Here is a 17,567-nt window from a genome sequence, read left to right as displayed (position 1 = left end):
AGATCAATCAGCTGGCAGTTAGTGGCTCTTAACAGCAGGTTGTGGTCAGAGAAAGAGTTAGTCAAAGAGGAGGGGCTTGCTAAAGTCACTGTCATCCCAGGATGACTGTAGGCCTACCCAAGGGTGAGCCCCTTGCAGAGAGGGCGGGGCAGAATATGCTTCACTAAAATAATTCAGCCAGTTACTGAGCAAATAAACACCAATAGCAAGTCTTGGAGGGTAGGGACATTACCCAGTGTTACTACAATATATTATCTAAAATGTCCAATTCCAAAAAAAAAAAAAAAAAAAATGAGACATGCAAAGAAACAGGAAAGAATGACCTATACACTGGGAGGTGAGGGGGAGCAGGCAAAGGAAACTGCCTGAGAGAATGACCAGATGTTGGATTTAATAGACAAAGACTTCAAAGAAGCCAATTTAAATATAGTCATAGAACTAAAGGAAAACAAAATTAAAGAAGTAATCCAGGGTTTGATGAAATATCACATCAAATGGAGAATATCAATACAAACATAGATATTAAAAAGAAAATGAAGAAGAACCAAATGGAAATTTTGGCATTAAAATGTACGGTGAAGTACAGTAACTGAAATAGAAATTCACTAACGGGGCTCAACACTAGGTTGGAACTAGCAGAAGAAAGAATAAGCAAACTTGAAGATCAATAGAGAGTATACAAGGTGAAGAACAGAGAAAAAAGAATAAAGAAAAAATGAAGAAAGTCTCAGAGAATTGTGAGGCAACATTGATGTACCAACATATGCATAATGGGAGAACCAGAGGAGAGGAGAGAGCAAAAGGAGAAGAAAAAAAATATTTGAAGAAATAACGTCTAAAAGCTTGCCAGATTTACTGGGAAACAACCTACACATCCAGGAAACTCAATATTCAAAGAGATGCAAAAGTGGATGCATCATAGTAAAAATGCTGAAAGCCAAAGACAAGGAGAAAACCTTGAAAGCAGGTGCACTTGGGGGGCCTGGTGCAGCTGGGGCCTGGCGCACTTGGGTTATGGTCCATGGCTCCACCTGGAGCACGAACCCAGGACCTTCTGTATGTAAAGCAGATGTGCTAACCACTACACTATGGAGCCACCCCCAAGATAATCTTAATAAATGGAAAAAGATTCCATGTTTATGGATTGGGAGATTTATTGTTGCTAAGATGCCTGTACTTCTCACATTGATCTGCTAATTCAGTGCAATACCTTTTAGAATCCTAAGTAGCTTCTTTGTAGAAATTGAAAAGCCAATTTTGGGATTCATATGGAATTGCAAGGGATGCAGAATAGCCAAAACAGTCTTGAAAATAACAAACTTGGGGGGACTCAGAATTCTCAGTTTCAAAACTTACTACAAAGGAACAATAATCAAGACTGTAGTACTGTCATAAAGATAGATAAATTGTATGAGTGTTTGTATTCAATAGAATAGTATTGAGAGTCCAGAAATAAACTTATGTGTCTATGGTCAACTAATTTTTGACAAGGATGACAAGACCATTCAGTGGGGAAAGAATAGTCTTTTAACAAGTGGTCTTTTATATCCACATGTAAAAGAATGCAGCTGCACCTTTACCTCACATCATATATAAAAATTAACTCACAATGAATCAAACCTAAATGTGAAGCTAAAACCATAAGACTCTTAGACGAAAACGTAAGGATAAGTCTTCATGGCTTGAGATTTGGCATTGGATTCTTAAATATGACACCAAAAGCACAAGCAACAAAAGAAAAAAATAGATAAATTGGACTGCATCAAAGTTGACTTTGTGGTTCAAAGGCACTCTCAAGAAAGTGTAAAGACAATCCACATGTAACAAAACCAGTTTTACTATAGGCTCATTGATATAAATAAGACAAGTTCCTATGGCATCTCAGCTTCTCATCAACATTATAATAAAATGATATTATTCAAGGAGGTGCTTTACTTCCTAAACTAGTATAGTGGAAAGCCATGATTCAAGCCTAGGCAGTCTGATCTGGTTCAGCATCCAGTGTATACCACACTACCATTCAGTAATTGAATTCATCTGTTGTATAGCATATGAATCAATTCTATTCATTTTCCGACTTTAGGCATCCAAAATTTGAGACTTGATATGGAGCATAAACACAGCTTTGACATTGAACTAATTATCAGCATTGATAGGAAACAGAAGAACGTGCTTTTGCAGTGTAAGTGACTGGCTAGGATAACTAGCGAGAATATGAGTGTCAGCTCTCCCCAAAAGCAGTATCATGCTTGATCTATAGGAGTTAGACATGTTGAAGTCTCTCTCTCTTTTTTTTTTTTTAGATTCCTCAGATATATTTTTGGCTGAAAGTATAGTTTATTTTTCTCACTAGTTAGCCCTTCCTTACAAAGTTTGATCATGTATTAAGGAACGTGAAAAACTTGTACATCTTTGACTAATTAAAAACACTTAGAGACCTGAAAGAGTTGTTGGCTGATTAGACATTCCCAGTGTTCCCAACTTCCCCATTTATAGATGAAAATCTGACAAGTTGACTTGCCGGAGGTCACAATTAATGAGTAGAATTGCTAGGATTCAAACCAAGTCTTCTGTCTCCTTTTCGGCCTTCAATGATCATCTTTGCAGGGCTTCTCCTTGGGAAATTCACAGTGTAGTAATGGACCAGAATATCTTCCAGCACAGTGGTTCTTTCTAAGATATGTCACACCAGGGGTCATCACACTGTGGCTGAATACTTTCAGTAATGGGAAGCTCACAGTAGCTACTCTGCTGTTGAATAGCTTTAATTGTTAGAAAGCTTTTATATGAACTCTAAATCTGCTTTGGTTGATCCTCCTACTTTGCCCATATCCTACTCTGCCTCTGCCTTTGTCCACCATTTTGCTTATCTGCCTACTTCCTTTCTGCCACTCCATCTCATTTTTTTCCCACTTACTGCCCAACACTTAAATTTATCAAGCTTTCTCTGGCTAAATTCCCTGTAGTTTATTCTTTCAGTCTTTTAATACACAGTTTAAGTTGCTGTACATTTATATTGCTCATTCATTTTAATATGTGTTCAACCTCCCTAATATTATAAATAACTTGAGTCATGTGCTTTTATAGCTTCTCAACCCAAAATAGACTTCTCATTATTTGGTTAGAATTTACTTCTCTTGAATAATTTGCATGTTCTTGAACTTTTAAATTGGGAGCATTTTGAGTCGTGTGCTTACATCGGGGCTATGTACCCGGGGGTCAGTAATGGACACTATAGTTCTAAATGGACACTATAGAATCCATAAAATTAATATCAAATTGCAACATCAACACTTTCCCTTTTTAAGTGGTTTTGCTATTAAAAGGTAAATACAGATAAAAACTTCCTAGCCATATTATGCCTGTGTAGAGTATGCCTGTAAATATTTCTTGATCTGTTTGTCCGTCTGGCCATCTTTATGATGTAATGTACATTAGTCTCTATTCTACGCCAAGCACTATGCTAGAGATTTTTTTAACATATCATCTCATTTAATATTTATAAGCCCTAGATGCTACCTCTATTTTTAGAGATGAGGAAATGAGGCACAACTGTTTTCAAGAAATTGCCCAAAATCATATAGCCACAAGGGGCAGAGCTGGTGTTTGAACACAAGTGCTTTCTTTACTTTAATTATACTATTTCCCAGTGAGTAATACATAAGATGCCTTACACCTTACAATATGTTCTCTCAGATGCTATCTATATTAAATAATTACAGTAACCCCGTGAAATAGATATATTTCTTACACATGAGAAAATTTAGCTTCAAATAGATTAAGTAAATCAGTCCAGATCCAAGTTCAGAAAACAGTAGAATTAGGTACTGGAAAGAACCCAAATAATCAATTTCTCTGCCTTTTCTGCTATACCATTAGTATGTTACCGTGCCTTTGAAGACCTCTAAAATCTCACAACTGTTTCATTGAGACAGCTTAACCTTTCTTTTGTTTCTATTCCTGGCTATCTTAGTCTGCTTAGACTACCATAACAAAATACTGGGTGGCTTAAACAACATACATTTATTTATCATAGTTTTGGAGGCTGGGAAGTCCAAAGTCAGGGTGTTGGCAAGGTTCATTCTGAGGCTTCTTCTCGGTTTGTAGGTAGCCATCATCTCGCCATGTGCTTACATGACCTCTTCTTTGTGCAGAGAGGGTGGGGGAAAGCATGAACAAGCTAGCTCTCCAGTGTCTCTTCTTATAAGGGCACTAATCCCATTGGACCAGGGTTACACTGTCATGATCTCATCTAACCCTAATTACTTCTCAAAGCTCCCATCTCCAAATACCATCACATTGGGGGTTAGGCCCTCAACATACTAGTTTAGGAAGGACACAGACATTTAGTCCTTTACAATCAGAGGCCCAGACTATCTTCTATACCTGCCCCTGGGCTGCTAGAGCTCAAAACAAGGGATTCTGAACTAGAATAACTAGTTCAGAGTAAATAGTTAAGTGTTGTGGAGTAGGTGGCATTGAAGACAAAGTAAGAAAATTCCAAAAAGACTATATAGGAAAGACTTTGATATACTGAAAAAGCAAAAAGGCAAAGGGACTGTAGAAATCAATGGGACCAGGGTCTATATCAGCCATCAAGATACAAGGTATCTGTTGTGACAGAGCACCTATTTTTCAGCCTTGTTAATATACTATATAATCAAACTATAGCTTGTGCTAAGAACTCACTAAAGATTAAATGAGATAATCTTTTCTTTGGTAAATTCTGATATGAAACAAATTATGTATACCTATATATTTGCCATTATATTATCTTAAAATGCTAAAATATATTTTACATAGGTAGTGCAGAAAAGGGCTTTCTGAAAAATAAAGACTCCTACTTCAGTGATAAGAAGCGTAGTTAGCTGGTATTGTATTTGAAGAAAAATAAAAAGTTTTGACATACCCATTTCTGCCCTCAGTCAAGAAAAGAAAGGCAGGTGATTGGTTTTGTAAGCTTTTGTTTATACTCAAGTTGTCTTTCCCATCTGTTAATGAATTCTTAATGATGCAACAAGTCTTTCTCAGGATTGCTAATTAGCAAGGAAACTTTATTGAAACTTACATAATTGTTGTTACTCTGAACTGTCTTTTCAGTCTTTTTGGCAAGATCACTATGATAGAACATAGCCAGAAGGACTATATTACTAAAAGACGGATATGCGTAAGAAGGGAAGCTAGAGGTGAAATTTAGGAAGTGAGATCAAACCTCCTTGACAAAGAGTATCTATTTAATAAAAAGTGAGAATTACCGTTGTCTCCCTACTACAAGTAGAAAAACCCCAAAGCGTAAGATATACTATTAAACTAAATCTCTCTGGACCCAGCTACATGAGTATTCATTTAGAAAATCTCATCTTTAGCTTTTTATAAAGAAATTACAAATTTGACCCCCAAAATCCTCGCTCTCTTTTATTAAAAGCCCATTTTAGAATTCTGGCAGTAAGCCATTAACTTTAATATTTTTATAAAATACAGTTTTTTAATAGGTCTGTCTTGTGGGACTGACAACATTGTTCTAACTGTTAATTATAGTAAGCTTATTTTAGAATTTAATACCTCTGTGTCTTTGTCTTGTGTGTGTGTGCACACACATACATACTCAAATGTGCATGCACAGAGGGCAAAAGTTTAGAACTATCAGATTTAGGTGACTGACCTTCAGCTTCAGTTAAGAACTAAAATTAGATCCCTGTGGAATATTTATCCAGTGACATCCATCAGAGGACAGTGTAGGCATAACCTTGTGAGATCAGGGAGGCATCATCCAAAGGATCCTGCCTTAACTACCATTCTTCTGATATCTGATCTTTTTATCTTAAAAAATTTTGTGACTTTTTGTATTGTGATTTGTACTGACTTTGTTTATTTTCATGTAGAAGTTCTTCCCCAGTCCCACCCCCAGTGAATCTTTTGGTAAAATAGTGGTTAAAGAGGATGCACCAGGATTGTCCTGTGACTTTAAGTATCCCTGGCGCTGTGCCACATCTCCCAGTTGAATGTGCATAGTCTATTTTAAGATCAGGGTTCTATCCCATCACTATAGGAGTACTGGTTGATGGAGCAAGAGCATAAATCAAACATGTAGCTAACATTGTAGACATAATGGGCAAAAAAGGAGGGGGAAAGGCCATTCTTATTAAAGAGGAAGTGGCATACTGTAAAGATAGGTATTTCACTACCACTACAATAGAAGAACAGAAACATTAAAAAAAATAATAAGTAGAACCATGTTTAATGACTTCGTTTATTTAAGGAGAAAAATAATCGGTCCTCAATAATTCCTTTCACAGGCCCAGCTTAATGCTGAATTGCTTTTAATGTTGGAGTACCCATTTTTGCCTTATTTCTTATACATCACCAGTTACCAGCAGAATGAAAAGAGAGTAGGACTGAGTCAAATAAGAATCTGAGTCCCCTTTCCCATTGTAGCTTTTTGTGCTACCTTAAGCAAACCATTTAGCTTCTCTGGGAGTCAGTTTTCATATCCGTAAAATTTAAGAAATATCCCCTAGTCTTGAGTATGTTATGTATTATTATTTTTTTTAAGATTCTGTGGTCAAATAAAGGAAAGAGAAGTTTTTAAAAATGAAACAATTTTTTTAGTACATCTGAGACTCTTTACTATTTTAATAAGCCTTATAAGTTTCCCAGACCTATTCTCCCACAAAACCTGTTTTTTATAGAACCTTTTACACTGCTAGTGCTTATTCTCACACACACACACACACACACACACACACACACACACACAGTCACTATAGCCCCTTCTAACTCTTTAACATTCTTATTCTGGAAGTTATACTCATTTTGTTTGGCTCTTAAGCTCTTTCTGGCCTTTAGTTATCCTAGGGTTACTGCCAAGTTGAATTCAGTGCCTGTGCTGTGTGTATAACCTGCCTCTCTTTCCAGCTTGAACTGGAAAGTTATTGCATTTTCCTGTTTCTTATAAATAAAACAGACATTAGTCCTTGTCTTTTGCAATGTTCACTTTCTCTGTTCACTGTTGTTTCATTTTGATTTGGTTATTCAGTCGTTGGTCTAGTTTTATTCTAAATTAATCTGTGAATCTTTACCTGAATTTCACTGACTAGTAGTGAAAACTTTTGAAAACCTAAGCTCATTAAATTTTTTTTTTTTTGGTGCCTCAAATTCGAACTAAATCGTTTTGATAAGCAGTGATGTTGGAGAGAATGCTAGATGTCAAATCTACATGTAGGCTTATTATTTCAATCAGAAAAACAAGCCTCCTTCAAGATACTGCTGTTGGCTGAGATCTTTAATTATAGGTCTTATTCTTGGAAATGTATAATTTTAGCTCTAACTGTGTACCATCATCTTATTTAATAAAACAATACTGTAATACAGAGGATATTATCCTCATTTTACACATAATGAAACTGAAGCTCAGTAAACCAAATAACTTACCCAGATCTCACAGGTAATAAATAGCAAAGTGAAGTCTCTCTGACTCTGCAACTCATATACTCTTTTATACCACATAGCCTCTTACTAAAGTGTATGATAATATTATATGTAAGCACATACATTGTAATTATAATGTTCAATAACATTTTACTCTAGGGCAGTATATATACACTATCTCATTTAATTTTCCCAGCAAGCCTAGGAAGTAGGTACTACCTTACCCAGATAAAGAAATGAAAGTTGACCAATTTATTCAAAGTCATACAACTAAATAAGCAGCACCCGGGAATTAAATCCAGCGTTGTAGTGACCTAGTGAATGTCTGGACATAATACTTTCTCTAGCACGCAGTGCTTTAAAGATTTCACACTTAGTATGTATGTGTGTAAGTATTCAACATATTGGACAGCATCTTTGTACCCGTGGAAAAGAAATATGTCAGACAACTCCCCCCACCCGCCAAAGCTGATGAGAGAGATAAGAAGTCTCCGTAAATATAATTCAAGGTCAGATGTATTAAGAGCTATAAAAGTGATAGAGATTAAGTACTTGGGATTTAGAGGTGGAAGAGGTTACTTCCTGCTGGGAAATGGCAAGGATGACATTTGCTTTGAAGATAAAAATGATTTGGGAAGTTTGGGGTTTGAGAAGACATTCTAAGTACAGGAAATAACATGAAAAATGGTACATAGGTTCACACAGGCAGTAGAGAGTAGGTTTTTTTACTTGGATAAAGGATATTGTGACAATAAGTAGTTGAATATGAGTTTTAGAAAGGTGAGTTATGGGGATCTGACCCCTTCCTAGTTAATGAGTTTGGATGTACTTCATTTGAGGTGTCTATTTGGGAAGAATTAGAAACGTCTACCAGGCAATAACATTTTCCTTTTGCTGCAAACTTTAGGAAATAAGGCCCCTCTCTCATGAATGAATGATAATACCATCAACCAAGTTGTCTAGGTTAGTAACTTAAGAGGTGTCTTGTCTCCTCTTTGTTCTACCCTACACATCGAATCATTCTATCAACCATTCAGTCAATTCCACTTCCTTAAAATCTTTTAGCTTTCTTTTCCTTAGTTTAGACCTCGATCATTTCTCACCAGAATTCTTAACTGGTTCTGTCCTGTCTCCTCTCTTGTCCATTTTCCATATTACCATTAGTGATTTTTCCAAAGCACAAATCTAATGTTATTCCCCTACTTAATACCTTGCAGTAAGTTCCGCATTTCCCTCTGGGTTAATTCCAAACTCTTCATTCCCCTCATTATACAGACATGAACTAGTACATCCTCTCTTTAAAAAGAAAAGAAAAACAGCCTCTCTTGACCTTATTCTTTCTTGTTACCCCTTTTCTCTGCTTCCCTTATAACCACATGCCTTAAGGTATGTACTTCTCTCTTTGTCACCTCCCAGATACTCTCAGGAAACTGCTTTTATCAAGGACATTGGTGATCTAGCATTGCCAGGTACTTATGCTACTTGATTGTTCATCAGCATTTGAAACAGTTGATTAGTCCCTTCATAAAATATATTCCTGTCTTGTCTTCCAGAACATCACACTCCTAGACTTCCTCTGGCCTCTCTAACTGATACCTCTTAATTTTTTTATCAGCTTCTGCTTCCCCCAGCCTCTAAGTGTTGGCATTTTTCAGGGTTCTATGGTAGTTCTCCTTTTTTCTGTATATTTTTCTCTAGGTGATCTCATCCATTCTTGCAGCTTGAAATGCCTTTACTCATATATATCATCAGGCGTAGCACTGATGGCTGCTTAGGGCTCCAGCCATACACACTCAGCTTCTTACTTGACATCTTTCTAGACATTTCAAACTTAATGTGTCCATACATTAAGAATTTTCCCCCAAAACTGTTCTTCCTCCAGTCATCCCGTTCTCAATAAATGGCACTACATTGCTTAAGTCAGAAACCCCTCTCTCGCAAATAGCAAATACTGTCCATTTTTCCTCAAAAATACATATCAAAGCCATCTACCTGTCTCCCTCTACACTGCTTCCACTCTAGTTGAAGCTGTATTTGTTCCCCTCCAATCCGTTTCCAGTGTGATTTTTTCAAAATTTTAATTGAGTTGTACTTCTCCTTTGCTTAAGCTCCTTTAGTGACTTTTCATAGCATTTGAAGCCAAGCCTCCTTATCATGGCCTGTAAAACTTCACATGATCTGGTCCCAGCTTATATCTCTGCTATTAACATCACTCATACTGGCTTTAAAGACCTTAAGCACACCAGGCTCTGCCTGCCATACTCTTTCTTCTACTCTGCACATTCAGCAGCTTTTCACCATCAAAACTCGGCTTCGCTCTATCTAAAGTTGATCCTTTCTAGTTATTTTCTATCATAGCATCCTGTTCATTTCCCTTATAACATTTAGTAACATTTTAATTACATGTTTTTCACTTGTTTATTATCTGGACTATGATTCTCAAAACACATAACGGAATCATGTCTGTTTTGTTCACTGCCATGAAGCACAATGTCAGACACTCAAATATTTGTTAAATGACCAAATGGAAATTAAACATGTATGTTTCTGGTGTCATCTTAGATGCCACTTCCTTAGGAAGTGTTTCCTTGAATTGATCCGTTTCCCTCCCGTGAGATTGGATTAGGTGCCTTGGATTTGTATTATCATAGCTTTTTACACTAAAATCACTAGTTCTAGTGGAGGGCAATTTTGCTTTCCAGGAGACATTTGGCAATTTCTGGAGACATTTTTGATTTCTAGGACTGAATGGTGGTAGTGGTTGGAGGGTGGTTGGTGGCATTTAGTAGGTGGTGGTCAGGGATGCTGTTAAATATCCTATAGTACACAGAACAGCTTCTTATAACAAAGAATTGTCTAGTCCAAAATGTCAGTAATACAGAGGCTGAGAAACTAGTTTAGATCTATCAGAGCACTTATCACATTAATCCATTGCTGATGTGCCTTTGTAATTCTCCCCCACTCGATTTTAAGTTCCTTAGAAGTTTGCCATTATCTCCCCAGTACCAAGGACATTGTCTTGGATTTATAAAATAGATGCTTGGCGAATTCTTGATTAAAGAATGACTAGATGAAAAAAATGAATATGCTCACCATCCATGGCACAACCAGATCAAATTGGTGTGACTCTTGATATTACATATAGAGGGTAATTGCTTAGTCATTGAGGTGAAATATAATTTTTGTTACTTACGGAATGATGATACAAGAGGTTCTGTAGAGGGCATCAATGAGACGTCATATTTCATAGATATAGTCCATTTAAATTTAAAGCTAAGTTGTAGCACTAAAGGGACCCCAAGATAAAAGTGACTTAAGGAATGTAAAGGTTTATTACCTTTTCAAGTAACAGTTCTGAGGTGATCAACCAGGCTGGCGGGTGCCTCTGTTCCATAAATTTATTCGGTGGCCCCATTTCTTTCCAAGATGTCAAGTCAAACTTCACCATCTGAGCATTGTCCTAGCCTGTACTGGACTGCCATTTCCAAGTTCTGGGCTGCAGAAGGGGTCAAGAAAGTAAAGAAGGCATGCCCACTGTCTTAAAGGCCCAAACCTGAAAATGTAATACAGTATGTCTACACACACACATCATTGGCAAGAGCTCAGTCATATGGCCGTGGAGAACAGCTGAGGAATGTGGCGTAGCTAGGCAGCCTTGGGCCTTGCCACAATGCCGTTACTATATAAGAAGAAAATGGATTTTGGTAGACAGCTGTCAGTTTTCACCACAATGCCTAACAATTAAACTAAGTTACATAAGCTTGTTTATGAAGTTTATGTTATTTCCTCATTACTCTGAGATCTGAGTTCATTTTACTACCTTGATTATATAGTTGAAGAAAACTTACACAGGATAAAATGCATGGTCTAGAACAGTGCTTCTCAAACTGTCTGTGATGAAGGACCAAGTTTTGTTTGCTTATTTTTTTCCTAATTTGTAGTAGACCAGTACCTTTGTAAAATACAATTTAAATGAATCATTAGAAGAAATAATCATATCTTTGGACGTCACAGCAAAGTCCAGTTACTATAAAGGTTTCCAAATGCATACTCTCAGTTTTTATACCTGTCTCAACTCATGTCCCTATCTCAAGATAGTCACAGTTTGTGAACTGGCACCAATCTGTACACATTCTAGAGAGAAACTTGTTTCAGAAGTGTATTCTAACCTCTTTTGGATTGCCAGACTGGTAGACTATGATGTCTGTGTTTTAAGCAAAGACATTTTCTTTATGTATAAAACTTGACTTTTAATTTTTAAATATTTTTAGAAGTCATCTTTTAAGACAGTACATATATAAGTCATGATAGATCATTTGAATGCTCACATATGCTTCATAGCATGGTTTACTTGTTTCACACCTATAGCCAGAGCTGATCTTAGTTTTACAGATTCATAGTAAAAAGCTGTCCATTCTGGAGGTGGAAGAAGGTTGCCCTGGAGAGGTTTGACGCATGGTATAGATGAAGAAAGAGGCCTAATAAAGCGACATATTCAAGATCACAGTTAATAAATGAGAAACAGCGATGGCATGATCATTAACTTACAGTGGAAAAGACACTAGAGTCACATGATCTGGATTGAGTCCTGGCCTTCTGCTTCTTAGCTAAGTGTCCTTAGGCAATTAAAGAATCATATATCAAGTGTTCATTAAGCACTTTTTAGATTTAAGGAACAAATATAAAATTTTTTTGTAAACTGTAAAGCACATAAGCAAACAATATTACAATAATTACTAAAATTATGAAGTCATTCCTTCTGATACTAAGTTCACTGTTCTTTCTGGTCTGTCTATATTTTATGCTAGAGACTTATTGAGAACAGGAGTCATATTTAATATTTCATTCAGTTAAAATTATGTTTATAAAGACTGTAGCAATGTGGAAAAATACTTATAATCAAATTAAAAATTAAATTTAAAAGTCAGAAAACAAAATTACATACACACGATGATTGTAACTGTATGTTAAAGTAGTATATCTGTTACTGATAATCAAGCAGATTGACCAAGGATAAACTTCTCTGTTCACTGCATATAAAATATACTAGCTAGTATAATTATGAATGTTTTTCTATTTTCTTTAATAGTTTGATTCATTTTACATTTTAAGAACATAAATATTTAATTAATTTAAACTCTTGAGAAAAACTTTATATGAAGACACGTGATTTCTATTACTTGTATGAAAAAACTTTTTTACCCAATGGGGCAAACCATCCTACCAGTACAATTACAAAAATAGCCTTTACTATATCTTCTTTCTTTTTTAGAAAGGAGAAGTATCAAGACAATATTAATAGACTTAAGCTAATGCTTTAGATTTGGGGAATTTCTTAATGCTAATTGCTCTGCTGAGGGCTACAAGGATTATGAAGAAATAAAAGAGTGCTTATAACATCCTGGAATCTATTTCACAACAGTCCTATGAGATATAGGAGATGTTATTCCTATTTTACAAGTGGGAAAGTGAGAGTCAAAGAAGCTAAATAACATTTCTGAATTTCACAGTGGCAGAACCAGGTGTTAAACCCAGATCTTTCTAATTCAAAAGCCACTGCGATACATTTTCTTTTCTCATTAAAAAAAAAAATGTCCTTTCCACCTTCAGAGAGCTTTTAGTAGTTGAGGCAAACTCATAAAAAGAAAACTAACAGGAAGAATGTGCCGAGCACCAAATGATTGCTACAAATTGTGGTTTGGATTTTCCTTGGAGAGAAAGAATGTTGGGGGCTGAAGTGGTTAGGGAAAATTTTATATCAAAAGTGAATTTTAAGCGTAGCTTTGGAGAATGGGTAAAACTTAAGTAGTCAAAGAAGGAGGAGACTGATGCATGTAGAGGAGAGGTGGTTAGAAAGCAAAAGAGCTCAATGTGAGATGGTTTGGAAAGGAACATAGCTAAAGAGAAGGACCTGACAAGAAAATACGGTGAAAGAGAAGGTTCAAAAAGCAGGTTGGAGGATCCTAAATGCTAAGCTGAGGACTTTGAGATTTTATCTTACAATAATACATAAAAGATAACCTGCACTGAACACTTACCACAGGCTAGTCACTGCTCTAAGTGCTATACGTGTGATGTCATTTAACTCCTAAAGTAAATGAGGTCCAGAGAAGCTAAGTAACTTGCCAAGGTCACTTTAGAAGACAGTGGAAGAGCCAAAGTTTGAACATAAGCAGTTTAAATCCAGGTCCCTTGCTCTTAATCACAACGCTGTTCAGATTCTAGAGTCCGTGGTAAATAGAACAAGTTTCAAGCCCAACCCCTGACTTTCAACAAGTAATGTGCTTAACACCTTTAATAGTTTTTAACATTTAAGAAAGGTAATGTGACCAGACAGTGACATCTCATTCCTATCTCTGCCACCCGTATACATCTTTAGCGCAAAGCAGTCAAGGAGAAGCTAAGGTACTTGTGCTAATTCTATCCACTGCCTGCTTTTCTGTGATTATCCAGTCATTACTCTAAGCTTACCACTAGCCCCTAACATCCAATTGACATCAGTCCATTGTTAACTATAATTCAGTGGTTCTCAGAGTGTGGCTCTTGAACCGACAGCAGCGTCAACTGGGAACTTGTTAAAAGTTCCAGTTCTGGAGCCTTACTCTAGGTGGATTGAATCAGAAACTCTGGGGGTGAGGTGCAACAATATGGGTTTTAACAGTCCCTTTAGGTGATTATGATACATGCTGAATTTTGAGACTCACTACTATAGTATACTCTAGGATTTCAGTTCAGGAGCAAACCACAAATTTGAGAGCAATAAGTGGTATTAGCATTGGAGAACCATTGGGATCTTACTCTTGAATCTCTGCTGCTGGGTCTTGCACTCTAACTTTATAGAAATAGCCATGGCTATTCCTAAGCTAATGAGCATTTTAAAAGGGCCTTTTCGCAGACTGTGATTTTTAGTAATTGTAACTTTTGCTTTATGACTTTAGTTCATTCCTGAAAACCTGACCTCTGAGTGAAATGTTATTAAATCAGAAAAGATTTTCATTAATTTTAATGGAAAAAAGTATGTGTTTTATGATTATCTGAGATACCAAAATAATTTTGAGATTAAAAAAATATGTAATGAAAACAAGTTTGTAGAATGAATACTTTGAAAGTAAATAAAAATAGTCTGTACCTAAAATGGAATGATGGCTTATTTTACTTGCAAATTGAGGAACAGAAGACTGATAGTCAGTGGTGGCTGGTGGAGGAGGAATACAAAGAAGTCATTCTTTGGAAAGTGCTGGAAAGTCAGGTGGTAGACTTTGAGGCAGGTAATCTTTGGGAGTTTATGGTTATCTTGCACTTAAAAGTAGTTATAGCACACCTGGGCAAGCCACTGGGACTCAGATGAAATATAGCCTCTGTTCCTAAGGAGTCTGCAGAAGGAGTGAGTGCTGTTGGAGGCACAAACAGAAAGAAAGCAAAGGAGGGAGTGGCTGGGGAGGCCTATAAACCCCTCAGTCCTCGAACTCAGCCTTAGAAAAAGAGTGGGGTCTTGACTTGGTGGACATCGTGGCAGGGCATGCCATGCTGAAGGAGCAGTGCGGGAAATGGCTCAGTGCGGGACATACGACAAAGGGCCTGGGAGTCATTTTGAGCACTTGGAAAAGAAAGGGATGGGATTCTAACAGAGACATCAGTAGGAAAGAGGACACTGGCTCATTTCAGCTGCATTCTGTGGACAGCAAGGAGCTATGGAAAGTGAAGAGAGCAGGGCATGGTTTAGGGAAAGTAAAATCAATGAAAATTTAGCCATAGCACAGAAAAATACTTTTAGGGCAAAGTAAGGACAAAATAGAGTTGTACCTTTGAAACACAGAAGCAGTGTGCACACTCAACAGATGGAGGAATCATAAAGAATACTATCTCTTCAGTCCTGCTTGGTATACCTATGCAAAGCAAAACTTTTCTGATTCATTCAAATGTGGTACACGATTTATTAATTTGTTCTTTATCATATTCTCTGAATAGAAGTGATTGTATTGAGTAAAACAACGAGTGTGTCTAATAAATACCACTTCTTTTGTTATATTTTGAGTATGTCTTTGATTTTTTTTTTAAAGTTTTAATGCAGAAAAGGGGAGAGTAGTCATTGTCCAAGAGTGGTATTACTTTTCAAGAGACATTATAGCAAAAAGCTACCTCACAGTCATTATGTGAGACAAGTCTCTAATGAGAAGTATCATGTTTAATAAAACTGTGCTCTAAAACTAGATTGATTGAAAACTGCTTTAAAACTAGAATTCTTGTCTTTGATTGGCAGTTGATCTGCAAGCCTTTAGATGAGGCAGTTTTTAACTATAAATTTTGTAGGCACCTCTAATCTCTTTCATGTAGCCGTCCTATGCCCCAGAGTTTCACAGTCCATTTGTTTTATAGCTTTGGCTATTCCAATTTATATTCATACTTTGCTTTTTTCTTTCTTGAGTCTGAAGGCACAGGAAGAAAGGAGCCATGTCGCCCATGGGGGGGTGGGGATTTTATTGTTTTGAGTTTAAAAAGGAAGGAGGTAAAGATATCTGTGTTTTATTAGATATGTAAACTCCAAATTCACATATATAATATTTTATGATACTTTAATATATATTTCTTAACCTAAATATATAAATGTAGATTATTTCCTTCTTGAGTAAAATCATGTGAGAGCAAAGGTTATTGGAATCCACTCCCAGGAATATAACAGGTAAGTAGTAGTTTGTGGATATTTGGGGGTGGGGGTCTTGAATGTGAAAGATCTGAAATTGGAGGAAATTTTTCTTATTTTATGTATTTTGAATAATGGGTACATCATACTTTCCCCTACTCACAAACTGCATTCATTTTTTTAAGAATGATTTAACATTTTTTAATGATTTAATGATATTAAAACATTAAATGAAAGACCTTTCTAGTTATCAGATATGGTGGGGATAGAGTTGACATTGTTTCAGAATTTTTGTAGCTTGCCAGGTTAATTTCCTTCCCACCTCCATCTAGAGAACACAGTACATTTAAAATAGGCTTCATTTCCATAGCTGAGGAGCTAGGATGTACTCAGAAGGTACACGTAGCCTAAGATTCCTGTCAAGTTCATGATGCTTGACCCACACAGATAGCCTCTTTTTTAAGAGTTAAAGTCTGATGATAGGTTAATAGAGACTTTGTGAAATCTTACATTAGTCATAATTGTTGCTGTTGTTTTTATAAAATGTAATGGGTACAGAAATAGTTAGCAGTGGAATGGTTATACTTGCTCGTTCCATATAAAAGGCCTGAGCTTGAGAGCCCCAGAACTGCAGTTTATGGAAAAGAAATCTGGAGATTGAGTTTTGAGAGAGTGATTAATGGTTCTTAAATTAGGCAATGATAGAAATAACTTTTTCAAAAAATTCAAGATAGAGTACACTTTGGGTCCATCCTAAAAGAATTGTTTCTGATATAGTGGTAGCAAGATTTGGAACCAGCACTACTACATATATTTGTGTAATCTGTGTTCTATACCAAGAGAGCAAAGGAGAACTAAGATCTTGCTCACCCTATGAGCTTCCCAAGCCATGTGTCCTGGCGCCAGGCTGCCCAGAGGAAGAGGGGTTTTTTTTTGTAATTCGTCCACCCAGTAGAAACACTCTTTTGCAGTTAGTCAGCCTGGAAAGGGGCACCATTTTGTGATTGACTCGCAGGCTTCGTATATGCTAGCTAAGCCCTCTTTGGAATCCAATTTAGAATAATTTTTAGCAGTTTTGTCTGGAGATCTCGGAGGTCACTTGATGATTAAATATTGTTACGTTAGCTAAAGAGAGTTCTACAGTTTATAAAACATGGGACTACTGCCATAGAACTATAAATTCAGATGAAATAGCACAGCTAAGCTTCAGCACAAACGCATACTTCTTTAAGTCTTTTTATAAGAGCCTGTACTCATGAGCAATTGTGAACCAAATCTCAAGGCATTAATCTTTACTTCTGGGAAAGGAACAGCTATGATTCAGACTGATTGCCTTCCATTCAGATATTATATGTAGTCTGATGTTCAAAATCTATTGAGAATAAAGCTATTTCAGACATTTGAAACTGGTGAATTTAAAAGAGAAGAAATGATTTTATAGAGCGAATATTGGCTAGAAATTAGGAAACCCTAGCTTTTACTACCCCCACTAATTCAG

General features: G+C 36.5%; 1 protein-coding gene across 10 annotated transcripts in view; it reads left to right on the top strand.

Annotated features, from left to right (window-relative positions):
• The window catches only part of RIC8B (RIC8 guanine nucleotide exchange factor B), a 90,115-nt gene that overhangs the window by 15,034 nt on the left and 57,514 nt on the right, over positions 1-17,567 (top strand). The gene's annotated exons all lie outside the window — the stretch shown is intronic.

The sequence above is a fragment of the Pteropus medius genome, unplaced genomic scaffold (assembly GCF_902729225.1).
Source record: "Pteropus medius unplaced genomic scaffold, Ma_sr-lr_union100, whole genome shotgun sequence".
Classification (NCBI taxonomy): domain Eukaryota; kingdom Metazoa; phylum Chordata; class Mammalia; order Chiroptera; family Pteropodidae; genus Pteropus; species Pteropus medius.
This window is presented reverse-complemented; position numbering and strand designations above follow the sequence as displayed.